This window comes from Protopterus annectens, chromosome 16.part0 (genome assembly GCF_019279795.1).
Source record: "Protopterus annectens isolate FY-2018-M chromosome 16.part0, PAN1.0, whole genome shotgun sequence".
NCBI lineage: Eukaryota > Metazoa > Chordata > Ceratodontiformes > Protopteridae > Protopterus > Protopterus annectens.
Window position 1 is genome coordinate 155382822 of NC_056750.1, and position 18810 is coordinate 155401631.

The window sequence follows — 18810 nt, forward strand, 5'->3', positions numbered from 1 at the left end:
AGCCAGAATATCTTGCACCCCATGATCACCTGCTATCCTGAAGTCCCAGAAGTGGCAGAAGTCCTAGTCTTCCCAAGAGCCTTGAGTTCACCAACATATCCACAGGATCTCCTTCCAGCCACAGATGGAGTTTCAGCTCCTTTCCCTGCCTTGCCAACGTCAACAATTCCTTCAGTGCAACTCTCTTCCATAATCAAATCTTGCAAAACACTGACAAATACTTCTGTGGCAGCTATTTCTGTCCAGCCTAACTTTCTATATTGACAGCAAAAGCATTACCTTGACTCACTTGATGCTCCACCAGTGGTATTGCACTGGCCCCACTCTCTCCTTTCTCTTTCATCTTCCTATTGCCGACATCGCTTAAAAACCCTATCCTGCTGCATGGCCTTGATTCACTGCCTGTTTATTTTATTTTATTTTATTTTTATTTTACATTTGTTAACCGGGCTAGTCCAGCTGGATACATGTCCATTTTCAGTGGAGGCCCGAGGAGAAAAGCTCCACTATCTAATGCAAAGTAACACAAGTACATAGGCAGTTTAAGCTGCACTAATGCATAGTAACAAAAGTACATTTAAAGTACATAGGCAGTTTAAGACACGACTAAAACAGGCATTCTAAATACATAGGGAATTAGAGACACATCTAAAACAGGCATTTAGGAAAGTTTTTCAGTAAGAGTATTCATAAAATATTAAATCTCTTCAGTACAGATATATACAATAAAGACATATGTAATTAAGTAGTTTGAAGGTTAGAAAAGAGTAGAAAATAATAGTTTGTAGTTAATAGAGTCAATTTTTAGGTAGAAATGAAAGAGATGGAAAAATAGAGTTGGTAGACAGTGCAAAGGATGCAGGAGAAGGTAGGCGGTATGTGTTCAGCTAGGGAAATTGCACGAGCAAAGCCAGTGATTGGTTAGAAAATGTTTTAGTTGAGTTTTAAATAGTGTGATAGAAGTTTGGGCTATAAGGTCTGGAGGAAGTTGATTCCAAATTTTACCAACTGAGTTGGAAAATATAGAGTCACCTGCTGTATTCTTTGCTAGAGAAGTTTGAATCAGTAATTTATTGGAGGAGCGAAGGGTTTTTAGGTTATTGTAAGGTTTTATCAGAGTAGAGAGCATAGGTATATTTTCTGGGTGGTGAAGGGCTTTATGGGCAATTGTAAGTTGGTAGTATTGAATTAGGTGAGGTAACTCAAGCCATCCTAGGTTATGGAGGTTCAGGCAGTGATGTGTTTTATATGGAGAGGCAGTGGCAAATTTGGCAATGTTGTAGTAGGCTGTTGAAAGCCTATTGATGTTATGTTTAGAAAGATTAGTGTAAATGGGGGATGCATATAGTAGAGTAGAGAGAAGATATGTTCTGGCTATGGTAGTTCTTGCTTCAGGTGTTAAGAAAGATTTCATTCTGTAGAGAGAACCTAATTTTCTATTGGTTGCTTTTATGATAGAGTTTATATGTACATCAAATTTGAGTAAGTTGTCAATGGTAACTCCTAAAAGTTTGGTTGTTTGGTCGGGAGAGATAAGGGTGCCATTGTTAGAAGTGAGTGTGAAACTAATAGGGGGAGACAGGTGTGTGGGTGAAAAGAGAAGTTTAGTTTTCTTAGGGTTTAAGAGAAGGCAGTGATTGGAGAACCATTGTTCAATGGTGGTAAAAGTTTTTTGAGTAAGTGAGTGGAGGTCAGCTTGTGTTGTGGCAGAGCAGATGATGGTAGTGTCATCGGCGTACTGAATGCAAGTGGTTAGTGGGGTGGCAAGATTCAGGTCGTTAATAAAGATGGAAAATAAAAGAGGACCTAAGATTGAGCCCTGAGGTACTCCTAAAGTGGTGGGGAGAAGTTCGGAAAGATTATTGTTCCATAGAACAGCTTGTTTCCGATTCTGAAGATAGGAAGTAAACCAGTTTAAGGCTAGATTATTGAGAGACAGAGATTTTAAACAATGTAGGAGGAGTTGGTGGTTCACCATGTCAAAGGCTTTTGACAGGTCAACAAAGAATGCTGATGAAAGAAGATTGTTATTCCGGTTTATATTAATAGAGTCTATGAAGGATAATAAGGCTGTGGTGGTGCTATGGTAGGGACGAAAGCCATGTTGGCAAGTAGCTAGGAGATTATTAGATAGGAGGTGATTTAAAAGCTGTTTGTGGATGCATTTCTCCATTATTTTAGCAATAGGAGATAGCAGTGCTATAGGGCGGTAGTTAGAGTATTCAAATGAATCGCCCCCTTTGAAGAGAGGGATGATGTGGGAGATTTTCCAGAGTGAGGGTATAGTACTTTCTTTTATGGTTCTGTTGATTAGAATAGAGATAGGGTAGGCAATAGCTTTAGCACCTAGCTGGAGATATTCAGCTGGCAATTTGTCAGCTGAGGGGGTTGAGGGTTTGAGTTTCTGAAGTAAGTGTAGAATATAGGAGGTGGGTATGGGTTTAAGCAGAAATGGAGGTGGAGTGCAGCTAGTGTTCCCTAGTAATGAGGGGTCGGGGCTTTGTTGGTTGGCCAGTTTAAGTATGGTTGATGTAAAGAAGTTATTGAATGCATTAGCTGTTTGTAGGGGAGAGTCAGGGCAGGAGCCGAGAGGGTTGGGAGTTTTGACCTTGCCAGGGGATAGTAGTGAATTAATTGATTTCCAAAATTTTTGTGGTTGGTGGTGGGAGGATTGCTGTAGCTGGGTATAGTAGTTCTTTTTATCCTGTATGATAGCAAGCTTAGTCATGTTCCTTTTTTGTTTGAAGCTAAGGTGATCAAAAGAGTCTTTAGTGGTTCGCCATTTAGTCCAGGCTTTATTCCTACTAAGGATAAGTTGTTTGGTGTTGGTTGTAAGCCATGGAGCTGGTATAGATTTCATTCGTATAGAACGGGTGGGGGCATGATGATCGAGAATAGTAAGAAAGGTATTATTAAAGTGGTTAACAGCTTCATCTATTGGGAGAGTTTTTAGAGGTGCCCAGTTGATTAAGCTGAGTTCATTTTGAAAGTGTTGAAGGTTAAAGTGTTTTTTGCTGCGAGATAAGCGAATTAGGGGGGTGTTGATAGATGAGTTTTGTGCCTAATGATATATGTGAGAGAGTGGTCACTAAGGTAGTCTGGGAGGGTACCTGTTGAGTACTTTTGTTGGGGAGTATTAGTCAAGATCCAGTCGAGTATGGTTTCTTTGTTATTGCTTTTATTTGTTCTAGTTGTGGAGTTGATGGTTTGATGAAATCCGTCTAAGTTAATAATGGTAGATGGATTAGCTTGTTTGCATAAGTTCCAATCAATATTAAAGTCGCCTAGTAGTATTGTTTCTTGAGGGAAATTCATTGAAAACCAGTTTAGTAGGTCTTCTAATATGGGGGGATTGTTGCCTGGGGGAAGATAAGTGCAGATGATATTAATAGTCTTGTGTGAATTTAGGGAGAGTTTGGAAATAATTAGTTCAGCATTAGAGTCATGTGGTGGGGTAAGGGCTGATTTATTTATTTCCAGTCCAGTTTTGAAGAGTATAGCTACTCCTCCCCCTTTTTTATTAAGATGGTCTTGTCTTAGGATGTTATAGCCAGGGGGGATAATTTCATTATCCTTTATTGTGGGTTTAAGCCAGGTTTCAGTAAGACAGAGAATGTCATACTGCTGGACTTCGAGTAGAGCATGAAGAGCAGGAAGTTTGTTACATATGCTACGGATGTTTAGATGAGCTATTGTAAGAGATTTGGGAGGTTTAGTTTGTGGTGTAGGCATGGGATTCAGTGTTTGGGAATTAGGGGATGGTATGTTTGTGTTAGGGCCTGGGTTGGGGTGGATGTCCCCATAAATTAAAGATAAACCATGAGTAAGGTTAGTTAGTTGTGAGGGTTTGATGTAGTACTGTTGGAAGATTGCCTCCACCCAAGTCACTTTATCATTCCATCTCTGCCTTAACTCCTGGAGACTTGCCATCCTAAAAAATAAAGCACACCATTACTACTTGACTCACAGCCCTCTGGCAAAGCCCTCTTTACTGTCCATTGTAATCAGGCTGTGCCAGCAAAGGCTCTATTGTGTTCTGTGCATTAATCTCAGAAACAAACTTAAATAAACTAATGAATTTTACACTTATTGTTAAGTGCTTGCTGTTACAGACTTACTGTTCTATTAATTTTAAATGAATTGGAGTAATATTTAAACTTGGCACTGATTCCATTGAGAAGTACACTGCAGTGGTGGTGCTGCGGTAGCGTTGTCGCCTCAGAGTAAGACGTTGTCCTGTTCAGTTCTCAACTAGAGCGTCTTCTGTGTGGGGACATGCGTGAATGGGTGTATCTTCATTGAACGTTGTGCATCAGAGCTGGCAACTCTGCATGTAAAAATCTGCTGCCAATCATTAGCGGACCGGAGTTCTGCTATGGCGACCCCTAACCAGGAAAAGCCGAAAGACGCAACAACAACGGATTCCATTGAGAAGACTCATTTTAACTTCTGCCTCATGCTATGTACACTTCAAAAAACCCAAAGGCTGACCCAAGAGCCTTAACCTGTCTACTGCTTGTTGCTTGCCTTTTCTTTTCCATCATTTTTATATACTTTATCTGATAGAGGTGGCCATTTTCATTATCAGGCCCAGTTCCCTCCTCCATGACCTAATCCAGCAATCCGCATAGAGTTCTTATACCCACCACTTGCCTTTGTAGTGCTCAGCCAGCTTATCGAGGCTGGATTACTTTCTGCTGTCTGACATCTGGCCGATGTTTTTCCCTCCCAACATGTCCTCTAGTTGAGTTTTTTTCCTTTAAATACAGATCACAAGAAAAAAACACACCACCTGACTGGCTTGTTTCAATGTGGTAGTAATCAATCTGGACTTCATAACTTCATGGCTGTACTTAGTTTAGCTCCTCTTAACTCACATAAAAAAATGGCAAGGGCAACATCTGCTAAGGCTAGTAGCCCACCAACAAGCCCCAATGATATCTTCCCCCTTTACAGCTAAAATAACCCATCCTCAGCAGCCCAAAGCCTTACATTGTACATATAAATAAATAAGGGTAACACAAAAGAAACATTACTACACTATGCTGTTCTCCCACTTTGGGACAAGGAGAGTTTGGCCACAACACAAATGGGATGAAGGAGACTATATGTCTTGCATTCAGCACCTAACAATCACAAGGAAGGAAGAGAAGATCTTATAGGACTGCTCTGCCTACCAGCCACACAGGGTACAGAACTCCACTGTAATGTGCTGTGGTGGTAGGTAGTAGGACTGCTGAAGGTGTGAAACCATACAGCTATTACTAACCTAACCCTAATTCCTTTACTTGTACCCCACTGGACTGCCAAAAACTCATACCTGGCCCCTTGTATGCCCCCTCAACACCATTCTTGCCTTCTTAGCTGCACCTGCTCCTGACATAATCACATCATTTGCTAACTTACCCTTCCTGCAGACCTCTAGCAGCTTAAGGAGAGATAGTGCCCACATATCTGCTGACCTGCTGTTTGCTTGCATCCTCCTCTCTCGCTCTCTTTTTGATATATAAAAAAACACAAAATACCTATCCTTTTCACTACCATTTTCTGTACTTACCCACTGTCTGGTACCTGCACAAAATATATTTCTTCTAGTTGCTATGGATGTTGACGGTAAGTGCAGTTTGTGAGCTCCTAACATCAGTGTCAGAGGGTATTGGGTCCTTGCACTTACCTCAAATATCTATCTTCCACTTTTCTTCTCTGCCTTCCTCACTCCCTTACACCTGACCTCACCATTCAAACCTAACACTTTCTCTTCCTGAGGTTACTACTCCCTCCCCTCTCTTTCTTCTGAAATTAACTGCATACTTCACTAGCACTTCTCTCTCCAGGCAGATAAAATACATCCTCCCAGCAAACTAAATTTGGCAGCTGATCTGCTTCTGTCCAATTGCACCTGAACAAAACTCGCTACTTTGTAACATACATTTCAGTGGTTTGAAACGGTGAGAAATGCACTGCCTTATAAAAGACTTATCGCACATGATTTACATATGGAAATATATTTCTTGTATATCACATCAGCGATTCTGCTTCTCATCAGTTGTATCTAAGGATACTTTACTCATTACAGTTTGCAAACCTTGTTGAGCTGTGACTGAATTTATGTGGTGGTAAAGTATTATGAAAATAATTAATAGCACTTTATTTTCAGTCTTGTATGACCATTGGTTGCTTCTGTAAAGGGTCTTTAGATTAGCCCACTTACCCAAAACAAATGTAAATAAATGTATCCCTGTATAAATCATGATTCATATACTTTCAGTGTTTAACCCCTTTTATATAGGACTTGCCAGAAGTCATGAAATGAAACATAAAAAGCAAATTGATTATAGGTTTTGTTCCTTACCATCCTGCCAGTTATCAGGGATTAAATAATCCATGCTGCCAGTTAGGGATTAATCCAGTATGTTTAATAGAGATAGTGACATTGCGTGCCAATTGCATGCGTCTCCCATTACTGAGACGCAGGTGGGGTTCCCTAATAAGTGCCCATTGCACAGGTCTCCCATTATTGGGACGTGGGTGGGGTTCCTGGCTGATGTTGATTGCCCATTGCACAGGTCTCCAATTATTGGGATGCAAGTGGGGTTCCCTGCTGATGCTGTGTGCCCATTACATAGGTCTCCCATTATTGGGATGCAGGTGGGGTTCCCTGCTGTATGGCTTAACCAAGCTGGAAGCTTCAAGCACTGAATCTTGCAGGGAGTTAGAATGTGCATCTTAATAGGACATTTAGTATGACAAGCTCATGTCACAGGTAAGCTAGGCAGACATTTCATGTGTGCCATCATTAAATCATGTTCAGCTAGATAGGATCACTGCCTGCTTTATTAAATATATGTTGATAAATCTGAGAATAGATACTGCAGAAGGAAGATAACAGGAGGCAAAAAGGTTGAGGCTACCACATGTTATAAAATAAATCAAATATTATAAAATCTTAGATAATTTTCTCAATTTTTGGGGAGTGAGATGTAGGCCTTCAGTTCATATGCACTACTCCACCAACCTGTACTATAGAATGACTCTGGTTGCATATGCGATGCATCTGACAGCATCTTACATCTGTTATATTGTAAAAGATCTGCATCAAGTCCTCTAAGGCCGACCACCATGTATACATTTAATTTGCTGTTCTGGAGGTATAAAGTGTATGGTACAAGGCATCTGAGGTGTGATTCATTCTATAGCCTTGTGCCTGGCAGTTTGTGTATCTGAAACATTGCCTTAATCCTAGTGATCCACTGAAAGGGAAAATCTAGAATCAGAAAACAAACCTATGCATAATGAAAGGTAAAAATAATACAGACTTAATACTTGCCTCCAGTGGAATGAACAACTCCCTAAATGTCAGCATAGCTTCAGAAAATATGTGGAAGTGTAATGGAGAATAGGAATGCGAGTACTTCCAAGACAAAGTAAAAAAAAATAAATAATTTTCCAAGAAACGTAATGGACAGGTTATGCAGAAGAATTTATTTTATTTATTTTACATTTGTTGACCGGGATAGTCCAGCTGGATAAATATCCGTTTTCAGTGGAGGCCCGGGGAGAAAAGCTCCAAAGAACAGAGGTACAAGAGCACATATTCCAACAATACAATATAAGTTAGACATTTAGTACAGTAAGTGGAATAAACATGTAAAACTGGATAAGAACAATAAGTTATAAAAAAAAGTAACACTGGGAAAAACAGGAGTTGATGAGATGGATTGTACTGGTTATAGGGTGTACCCTTTGGAATTGGGTTACATGGTGGCTAGGCTAGGCTGATAGGGGTCAAGGGCATGTGATATTAGTCGGGGTTAGGGCATGGGCAAAGCCATTGGGTTTTTAGTAACGCTTGGAGGTGAGTTTTAAATTGGTCCAGAGTGGTCATTTGTCTAAGGTTGCTTGGGAGGGCATTCCAAGTCTTGCCAATGGAATTGGCATAAAGAGCTTCCCCTCCTGAGTTGTTAGACTTGATGGTCAATACTTGTATACTTTTGGATGACCTGAGGGACGACAGATTAGAATAGGAGGTAAGAATGTTATTCAGTGAGGGAGTTTTATCAGGATGTTTAATGATTTTGAATGCCTCAGTAAGCTGGTTGAGTTTAAGAACATTGGGCAGTTCTAACCAACCTAGTGTTCTTAGGTTTAGGCAGTGGTGGGTACGGTAGGGGATACCTGTGATAAATCTGGCTATGTGGTGATAGGCAGTGGATAGTTTATTAAGTTCTTTTTTATGAAGGAAAGAGAATATGGGGGAGGCATATAGGAGGGTGGAGAGGAGATGAGTTCGGGCGATGGTTAGTTTGGTGTGAGGGGTTAAGAATTTCTTAATTCTGTACATGGACCCGAGTTTCTTAAGTGTTTTGATGGTCAGATTCACATGCATGTCGAATCTAAGTTTATGGTCTATCGTCACCCCGAGTAGTTTGGTGTGGGTGACTGGAGAGATTTTGGTACCATTGTTAGCAGAGACCACAAAGGTTGGGGTTTGGGTGCTGGGGGATTGTAGACTGGGAGGAATTGCTGGAGTAGGTAAGAAACTATGTGAAGAGCTACTGAGTCAATAATAACAATATAACACAATTTCTTAGCAGAACATATAATATTGACAGAAGGGATAACATCATAGAAATTGCAGACCAAGTTAACAATTACAATGACAATCTGCTTCAATTTTCTAGATTTCTTTATATTTCTTCTTGGTGGTCAGTTTTTATTGTGACAAGACATGCCTTTTTCAGTACAGTTTACAGTACAGTAACATCATCTGAAGCAGTTGTAAAAATTAATGTGTGTTGGTAAATGTACTTGTATATTTTATTACATTTATATTAAATTTGGGTGAGGACAGAGGAGGCCAATCATCATAAATATCCTGCCCTTTAAATGTATTTAATATTCTGTCTCCTCTATCGCCACATTCTGCCTACCTCTTCTCCACCTTTCCCATGTCCTCTTGAATGTCTTGATGCAGTCCCTATCGCTCATTTCTGTAGTTCATCCCATGGATCTACAACGTACTCCAAAAAGTATTCCCAGACAAATCTTGCAAGAGTAGTTAAATCTTACAATCTACAGCCTTTTCCCTCCCTTTTTTATCTGCGATCAGGTTGATCCCTTCAGTTCTCTCCTGACATGATCTAACAAGCCCATAATATTATCTCCACTCTAACTCCTCTACTCTCTAGTCATATCTCTTCTTTCTATGACATGTGACAAGCTAATGCCACCTGTCTGGTCTCCATCCAACAGATCTGATGTCCTTCTCCTTTTATGGCCTCCAGAGCTGAACAAAGTATATAAGGTGTAGCATGCTTGCCACTGTTGATGTGAACACACACACTAGAATATCCATTGATTTAGGTTATCATGGCTAGCTGCCACTTAACAAGTACAGACTTTTAAAACATAATGTCTGCTTACAGCAATGCTAAAGACAGAATGCAGAATACTGAAGACATCCATAAAATGTATATCGCTTACCTCATAGTAAGATTGGCAAGGTAGAGAAAGGGAATAAAGCAGCCTAATAACCTTATTTGCTTGTTTCCTTTTAAACAGCAGCACTGTTATAAGTCAGATTAAGTACTGTCTAGTGAAAAGTAATAACTTTAGTATATAAGAATGTATTTCTGAATAAGTCAGTTTACATAACATTCCTTTGAAATATTTCATTTCAGAAAACTTGCAGTCCTTCAATGATGCACTAGAGGGCATGGGCAAACTACGGCCCGGGGGCCACATGCGGCCCGTTAAACGTTTTGATTCGGCCCGCCAAACTTGAAAAAATTTAATAAATTAACCTTGTTAATGTTTTATTTCCCCTGCAATTCTGATGTTTCCTCACTAGATGGTGCACTCTAGATATATTGGCTTTGTTGAAGTGAAGCGTAGGCCTATTACTCCACGTTTGCACTTTACCCTTTGACCCACCGCCCCTCTATGAAGATGAGCGGACCCAAGAAAAGGAAAGTGGACAGAGAATGTCGAGTGTTCAATAAGGAGTGGACAACTAAATATTTTTTCACTGAACACCGATCATCTGCTGTTTGCCTGATATGCCAAGAAACTGTGGCGGTTTTTAAAGAGTATAATATTAGCCGTCACTTTGCCACAAAGCACGCTAATTATGCTAGCAAGCTCTCAACAAAAGAACTGGAAGCTGGTGGCAGCTAATTTGAAGGCTCAGCAAAGTTTTTTTCATCATCAAACTGCCATTCAAGAGTCAAGTACCAAGGCCAGTTTTATGCTTTCATTCAAAATAGCAAAGGCCAGCAAACCACTGTCTGAGGGCGAGTTTTTAAAAGAATGTATGGTAGAGACAGCAGATATTTTGTGCCCGGAGTCCAAAGACAAATTTGAGAAAATCAGTTTATCACGGCGGACAGTGACTCGCCATGTGGAACTAATAGATTAAGATATCACCAGCAGATTAAACAAAAAGGCGAAGTCATTCACTTTTTATTCTTTAGCACTGGATGAAAGCAACGATGTCAAAGACACTGCTCAGCTCCTCATTTTTATCCGAGGAATCAACGAAACTTTTGAAATAACGGAGGAGTTTTTGACAATGGAGTCTCTGAAAGGACAAACACGGGGAGAGGACTTGTTTGAACGGGTGTCTGCTGCCATTGAAAACATGAAGCTTCCCTGGAGTAAGCTTGTTAACGTCACCACAGATGGATCTCCGAATTTAACGGGAAAAAACGTTGGCCGGCTGAGGAGAATCCAGAATAAAGTGAAAGATGAAAACCCAGACCAGGATGTCATTTTCCTCCACTGCATCATCCACCAGGAATCTCTATGTAAATTGGTGTTACAGCTGAATCATGTTGTGAATCCTGTGGTGAAACTCGTCAACTTCATACGTGCACGGGGACTTCAGCACCGTCAGTTCATTGCGTTCCTGGAGGAAACTGATGCGGATCACCAGGACCTGCTTTATCACTCCCGTGTCCGCTGGTTGAGTTTGGGCAAAGTGTTTCAACGAGTGTGGGAGCTCAAAGAGGAGATTGGCGTGTTTTTGGAGTGGCAGGGGAAGACTGATGAATTTCCTGAGCTGAGCAACAAGAGCTGGATGTGTGACTTTGCGTTTGCTACGGACGTATTTTCACACTTGAATGAGCTCAACGTGAAACTGCAGGAAGGAGCAGTTTGTGCATGACATGTACACAAACGTGGAAGCCTTCAAATCACAGCTGGCTTTATTCTCCAGGCAGATTTTGAACAAGTCATTCACTCATTTTCCTAGACTAGCCACGCTGAAAGAGGCCGGAGCAAAAGTAAAGAAATACAGTGAGTCACTGGATGCACTGCACGGAGAATTCTGCCGTCGGTTTTTGGATTTCGACAAAATTGACAAGTCACTTCAATTGGTGGCCTTTCCTCTGTCACAAGACCCCGAAACAGCTCCAGAGGAGCTTCAGCTCGAACTGATCGACCTTCAGTCCGACCCTGCCTTAAAAGAGAAGTTCAGCTCTCTGAAACTAAATGACTTCTATGCTTCACTTGATGCCGCGTTTCCAAATCTAAGGCGGAAAGCGCAGATGATGTTGGCTTTGTTCGGCTCTACCTTCGTGTGTGAACAGACCTTCAGCGTCATGAACATCAATAAAGCCAGCCACAGATCTAAGTTAACAGACGTACACCTCAGATCCATCCTGAGAATCGCCACAACAAAACTAACTCCAGACTTTGATGCGCTGGCTAAAAAAGGAGACCAACAACACTGCTCCCATTAAAATGTGTGTGTCTCCGTGATACGCACGTTGTTAAAATAAACAGTGCGCCAGAGATCAAATATAACGCTTCACAGACTGACTTGCTGCAACTGTTTCGTCCTTGCACTGGTCGTTGTTGACTTTTGCACCGGAAACAAATTGAATAAAAGGAACAGGACAAGTACATCTGCATCTCCTACCGTTTTGAAAAAGACAGGAGGAGAGTGATGGTGATATCCTGAAGGATAACAGAACTTTCAGTGCTTTAAAATAAAATGGTCATTTATTTGATTTTCAGTGTTTAAAGACTCATTTCGAAGTCAGAGATTTTATTGTAATGCTTTTCTTCATTTTCATTGGAAATTAAAGCACATGTTTTCTCCATATCCCAAGATGTGTATTTTTCCCCCAATGAGGTGATGTTTTCAGAGCATGCCATCAATCTGCTCCTGTTCCGGCCCCTTTGTCAAATGTTAGAACTCAATGTGGCCCACGAATCAAAAAGTTTGCCCACCCCTGCTCCATACCAATAGCTCATAGGTTAGTACTAGGCTAACTGCCCTTGAGCCATTTTAAGCCTAGCCAATTATCCCTTGTGAGACTTGAACCCTGCACCTTGGGTTTATAAGTCAAACACCTTAACCATTAGGCCACCCCCCTAATCCCTGTCCTTAATTTTATTTTACCATCTCTACACATACAAAAAGCACTAAGCCGCCATTACTCACTGGTTTCCTCCTGGCTGTGTGATCTCGTGAACAGGGTTTCTTGCCCGCTATGCTTCCCTGCCTGTCCCCAATTTCCACCCGCCCCCAGTGGTCCTACCTTTATTGGTAACCACCACTCCCATCCTTCAAACAACCAACCACATCTCTACACCACCACTACCTCCATCTTCCCACTATTATCCATCCCACTCTACTGACATGTACAAGCACACTATACCTATACTAACCACATGCACACTCCTAGCTTACATCACATCCTACACTACCTCCACCATTCCCCCACTTAACCACTACCACTGTACTAATACACTCACCACAACTCATACCTCACCCATACTCTGCTACTCTACCACCAGACAGAAAACCATACCTATGCACCCTCCACATAGTCTATCAACCACAGTACCTAAACATAAACCAACTCCGCAACTCAACATCACAACCCTACCACCATACCTACTACCCACAGAACACAATCATAAAACCTCCTTTATAAACAAGCATATTCACACATTGATAAAACTAATCTCGTCCATATCTAAACTGGCACTCAGTGGAGACATCCACCCCAGTCCTGGCCCCTCACTCTCCAACCCTACCACTCATACTCTAATAACCACAACCTAAAACCAAATGACCTCCTTCTGCTAAGCCTAAACATTAGAAGTATAGCCAACAAGGTGCATGAACTCAATGCCACAATAGACTTGTACTCCTCTGATCTAGTGATCCTTACAGAAACATGGCTAAAACCACACATCACCAATGAGCAAATCCTCCCCACCAATTAGAATATACTAAGAGTAGACTGACTAAACAAGAAAGGAGGGGGTATAGCTATAATATATCAACATCTAAACATCAAGATCTTAAATGTAGCAGCTCCCCAAATAGGTAAGGAAGAAATCTATACCAATCTTAAAATAAACCAAAATAAAACCATCAACATAATAGGATGCTACTTCCCACCTGGCCAAAACATCCCACCGCTAGAAAACTTCCTCAGCTGGACTACCCAACACCTCCCCCAAGAAACTATAATTTTAGGTGACTTCAACACTGACTGGCAATCCTGTTCTAGTGACCATGCAGCCCATCATATAAACCTTCATGGCTTCACCCAGCTAGTCCAGTCACCTACTAGGATAAATAAAAGGTCCAACAAACACACTACCCTGGCCTGACTTACTAGTCAATAAGAGCCCCCAGTCATATATAGCAGGCTGCCTTTCAGACAGACTCAGTGATCACTCCCCAACATTCCTACTCAGAAAACTATACCAAATAAAACCTGTCATCTACCGTCGAATACACAAAAAAGTAAACTTTAACCCCCTCTCATTCAGCTCATCCCTTAAAATATGTAACTGGGAACCTCTAACATACCTCAGTCTAGATGACTCAGTAGACTACTTTAATACCTTCCTGAGCATCCTTGATCACCACGCCCCCATAAATGTTTCCTGAACCAGAGATCACCCATCCCCATGGCTACAGAAAACCACTAAGTCTGAAATGAAAATCAAAGATAAAGTCTGGGAGCACTGGCACAAAACCAAAAACCCCTCTACTAGACAGAAATTTCTAGAACTTTGCAATAGTCAAAAAGCTAATAAAACAGGACAAAATTCAATACTACCAGTCTGCCCTTATCTCCTCCCAAAATAACCCCAAACAATTCTGGTCCTCAATAAGCTCCATCCTCCACCCAGATAGTTAGTACCCCAACTCCCAACAACACTGACTCCACCGAAAATATTGCTACCTATTTCAACACACATTTCACTCAAACAGTACTATCACTAGCTAGACAACACAGCCCTCCACCCCGCAAACCCACACCTTTAACTAGCAATCTCACCACTAGCTTCTTACCTCCAAAATAAAACCGCTTTTAACCAAACTTAAAGCCACCAAACTAGCAGCAGACAACCTCCCAGGTGAATACCTACAACTTGCAGATGATGCTCTAGCCTACCCTGTATCCATCTTAATTAATAGATCTCTATCAAAGTTACATTCCCACGCTTTAGAAAGTATCACATATTCCCCACCACAAAGGCGGCCCCTCCACAGAGCAAACCAATTACCGCCCCATAGCTATTCTTTCTCCACTCTCCAAAATACTACAAAGATGCATCCATTCTCAGGACTCAGATTACCTTCTCACTAACAGCCTCCTCGCCAATGCCTGACACCATTTCTGACCAAACCATAGCACCACCACTGCCTTACTCTTTTACTAACACTATCCTACAATACAAAAATGTTGGTCACCTCTCCTCAGCTACTTTCCTAGATCTATCTAAAGCTTTCGACATGGTACCTCACAAACAACTCCTCTCTCTCTCTCTCTTCTCGGTGACCTATCCTTCTCTCAGTCACCAACTAGTTCCAAAGCTACCTGTCTGACCAACAATCCCTTGTATGGCAGGACAACCTATCCCCCAAACTACCTGCCTCCATAGGTGTTCCCCAAGGGTCCATCCTTGGACCCCTACTCTTCTTTATCTTCAACAATCTAGCCTCTGCTACAACACTTGGCATCCTCATACAATACGCAGATGGCTCTACCATCATCTGCTCAGCCCACTCTTCCCCAACTGCAAAAAGTCGCACAAGATGCCTTTTCCTCTCTCGAACCTTGGTTATCCAATTCCCAATTAATATTCAACCCAAACAAAACTAAATTACTAATTTTCCAACACACCAAACTTACCTAAAACCTCTCACACTTTAACATCACACCAAAAGACAACACCACTATCCATCTTGCTGAACACACCAAATTGCTAGTAGAAATAGACAATAAACTGAACTTTGACATTCATATATCCATGACCATAAAAAAATTAGGAGCATTATATAGAAATCAGCAACTACTTACCAGGGCCAAAAAGATTTCAATAGCAAATTCTCACTTTATCTCCACCCTACTTTACGCCTCTTTAATATATATACAAACGCAAGACAATGCAATCTAAGCTTGAAAACTGCTACAACAAAATTGCCAAGTTTGCCACAGGGGTATCATACCATAGTCACCACTGTCTCTCACTAACAGAATTGGGCTGGCTAGAGCTCTCACCTCCTTCAATGGTACCAACTGGCACTCACCCATAAACTAGTAAACATTCCACTAAAAGTACAATCCCCTCAGATTCTACTTCAACCCTATCTTACCACCAGACTTCTAAGACCGAGCAACAAAAACCTCCTCCTGGTCATAAGAGCCATTAACTCTGCTGTTGAAGCATTATTCTCCTACACTATAGCCAAACTATGGAACTCTCTCCCACCCTCAATTACCTCTGTAACATCATGCACCCACTTCAAATCTTTACAAAAAGCATGCCTGCTTACTTGCAGAAACTGCCCTTGCAATCTCCCACTCAGTAAGCACCCAGTCCACCCACCCACTACCTCTGTCTCCACCCCACTAACTACCTGATAATAGCAACCTCATTTTCTCTTTAATCTAAGCTACTTACAGTACAATAATACCTCTTATTGCAACAATTGAAGTGTCTGTTATGTACCTCACAAACAACTTTTCAGTTGCTAATTTATGAATTTGTTCTACTTCTGTAACTGTTTAACACCTATCACTACTGCTTAAAATGTCAATTCTTGCTCTACAGCTGATCTACAACTTTAAACCAAGACAAAACCTCACAAATAGTAAATGCTCTGCACTCCCCTCACAGTCCAACTGGTAAAACAGCAAAAATCCAGGTATCGGAGCGAAACACAGCTGGTAAGTTTTAAAACACATCCAAAGGCAACAATTCCATCCAGTGTAAGTCTTATCTGTTTATTTCAATAAAAGACTTACACTGGATGGAATTGCTGCCTTTGGATGTGTCTTAAAACTTGCTAGCTGTGTTTCGCTCTGATAACCTGAAGACATGCGTGAATGGGCGTTCCTTTGCTGAAGGTTGTGCGTTAGGCCCGGCAAGCCAGCACGTAAAAATCTACTGCCAATCATTAGCGGACTGGAGTTCCGCTGTGGCGACCCCTAACTGGGAAAAGCCGAAAGACTAAACACACACACACCAACACCATTTGTTCTACAACTTTGTTTAATCTTGTATTATGCTCTACAGCTGTAACAGTGTCTGTAGTTTTGTATATTTCTCTAATTGTGGAATGTCTTAAACATTTGAGTGTGGAGTTCTCCCCAGGCCTCTGCTGAAAATGGACCTATGTCCAGTCAGACTCTCCTGGTCAACAAATGTAAATAAATAAATATTTAGGAATTACATTAGGTATAGGAACATTGAATAGGATTAGTGAGTTAGAAATATGACAGTTATCAGACTATAAAGCATTTACAAAATATCTGAAGTCTTTCCAGTATTGAACAACATTTCTACATATACGTGAACCCAGTTGACCTCTAGTAATTCATCCTATTTCCAAGATTTACTTCCACCATTTTTGTGTATAAGATTTATGTGGAGTATAGAAACTCCTATGTATAAATTTCCATGTATACAATCTCCAATACAATGAAGAAGAGGTACTGTATGTAGAATTCAATAATTTTTTGCATTCATCAGATATTTGTTCTCCATTAATCTTTACATAGTAATTCCAAAAATCTGAGTCAAACTGTACAGTGTCTTCTCTTAGTATCTTTTAGATAGGTGAGAGACTTCATTTTTGATTATCTGTCTTTTCAAGACACTCAATAAAAAGTTGAATCAAACTAGGTATAGATTCTGTCTCTAGGTTGATACTCATTTTGTTTTCTATAAACTGCCATAATGAGTATATAAACAACCAACTGTCTTGACTATTATCAAAACTGCATAAGAGTTTAGTGGATTAGTACTCATTTTCAATAAACTGATGCCAGAATAAAAATTATTTAATGAGGTAATTGCAAACAATTATATTTTTAAAGTTGTTCAATATTTGATTAATGCCATAATAAAACTGATCAAACTTCTTATTAAATAAACAAAATTCACATAAAAGCCATTGAGCTCTACTTATTCCCCTTTGTTCCTTAAATTGATTTTCTATAGTTCTGACATCAGTTATATGAATCTCGTGTATTGTTTTCCAGCCAGATATATAGGTAGGTGTGAGCCAGTGGAATATTACATTAATTATAACTGATTTGGAATAAAGATCTAAGCTAGGGATGTTATCCCATTACTGTTGCAAGCTCTAATATGCCATTTATATGCAATCCTAGGTTTTAAGGGGAACCATAAAAATTTAAGCAGCATGGAATCTAATTTTTTAAATATGTTTTTGGGATTGGGTAGCATCAGTGACTGTATATAAAACAACTTTATAAGTAAAATTATCATTTTAATTAAAGAGCCTATCATCTTTTGTTAAGAACATTTTATTCCATCTTTTGATTAGTTCACTAATGGTGGTTACTAAATTTAGTTCACTAATGGTGGTTATTAAATTATTGAAGTTTAGTTTAAGACTCTTTCCATGTACTCTTTATACTGACAGCCAAATATTCTAATACATCATTCTCCCAATGAAACAGGCTATTCTCTTAGGTTTTTGTTGAACTTTTTGTTAATTAGTAATGTTTTGGATTTATTATGATTAAATTTAAGCCATGAAATTCTTTCAAACTTGCTTAAGGTATGTATAACATTATGTAGTGAACCATCAATATCACCCAACGTTAACATATCATCAGCAAATAATTGTATCTTAGGACAATAGTCCTTGTTAATTTGAAAGCCTTTTATATTTTGCTTGTTTCTGATATATGTAGCAGAAGTGTAAACAATAATGGTGACAAAGGACAACCTTGTCTAGTTCCTGTGAGGATTTCTAGTGGTGAGGATAGACTTGTTTCAATTTTCACATAAGTTTGTGCTCCGCTATAAATTTTCATTAAGTTGACAAAATCTGAGGAGAATTCAAAACCAATCAGAATTCTTTGTAGATAAGACCAACTAATAAAATCAAAAGCCTTTTCTGTGTCTAGGCTGTTTTTTGTATTTGCATGCTGTCTAATAATAGTAATTTAATAATGTTATCTTGTACTTTTCTATGAAGAATGAACCCTGTCGGATCATTATGTAATTATGTATTAGATTAGGTAATAGTTTCTTTATTCTATTAGCTAATATTGTTGTGAAAATTATATAATCGGTGTTTCAAAACAAAATGCCTATATTAATCACAAGATTTGGAGTCCTTACCTTGTTTTAATATGGGGGAGATAATTGAGTATTTACACATAGGGAGTGTTATACATTTTTGCTTAACCATAGTAAAGGCACATTTTGTATTTTCTCTTTCACTTCTCTTAGTGTTTATTTAATATGTTATTTTGTTGCATTGACACCTTAGTAGATATATTTTCTTGAATAAAA

General features: G+C 39.9%; 1 long non-coding RNA gene across 3 annotated transcripts in view; it reads left to right on the top strand.

Moving 5' to 3' along the window:
• Positions 1-18810, top strand: part of LOC122791000 — a 381867-nt gene that overhangs the window by 261974 nt on the left and 101083 nt on the right. The gene's annotated exons all lie outside the window — the stretch shown is intronic.